This window comes from Mus pahari, chromosome 4 (assembly GCF_900095145.1).
Source record: "Mus pahari chromosome 4, PAHARI_EIJ_v1.1, whole genome shotgun sequence".
NCBI classification, from domain to species: Eukaryota; Metazoa; Chordata; class Mammalia; order Rodentia; family Muridae; genus Mus; species Mus pahari.
In genome coordinates this window covers 2758527-2759509 of record NC_034593.1, presented here as the reverse complement: position 1 = coordinate 2759509, position 983 = coordinate 2758527, and positions in this window count along the sequence as shown.

The window sequence follows — 983 nt, the reverse complement described above, 5'->3', positions numbered from 1 at the left end:
GAAATACATTATTCTTCTCTTATTCTTAATAATCTCAGGTAGTACATTAAGTTAATATTCCAGAATATTAACAAATTGCAGATGGGATGTGCTGAACCTCTCATATTCTGGTTATGAAAGACAATTAAAATGATGATATATTATTTAAACACAATAAGAGGAAAGCTAATGCTGTTCTCTAATTTCCTAAGTCAAAGTGTTAGGTTTTTATCTGGAGAAATGACAAATAATAGGTTTTATGTTTGATTACTTCCATTCTTTTCTTCTCTCACTTTTTCAAGGAAATTAAATTTAGCGTAGAGGTCATGGGAAAAATAACAAGGACAAGACAAAGACAGAAGGAAGAAAAGAAGAGAAAGGCACTGATGAATGACAATAGAATCTGCCTGGTAAGAAAGTAAAATTCCACAATCACATCCTCAATGTTCTTGTCAACTGTGAGAACAAGTCACTATTCAGTATTCAAGTTAAAATTATATATGTATCTGTAGAATAACTCTTCAAACAAAGAAAACATGCTAAAACATAGTATGACTCAGAAACTATTTTTCTTTAAAATTAGTACACAATTTAAAAATGCTGAGGAATGTAACTGTATACGTTTTTCTGCTCAATAGCAGACATATTAATTTTGCTAGTATAGAAGATGGAACTTGTGCCTTATTATGATACTACTCTATTTTACCCTAGTGAAGTGGCATGGAGGCACACCACAGGAAGCGCAGCTTTAGTGTTGCAACTCTTGTGTTGATCAGATTTTTTTCTTACATCTGCTGTTAACAAAGTACCAAAATTGTGTAGAAAAAAAAAAAAAAAGAATTTATTTTAACACAGGTGTGGAGACTAGAAGTCAGAAATCAAGGTGTCAGCTGCTGCTATAGGGTCTGAGAAAGAATGTGTTTGATTTCCTGTCCCTCCCCCCTTTGTGGTTACTGGAAATCTTTATGTTCCTCTTTACTCCAGGGCTCATCAATCTAGTCTCC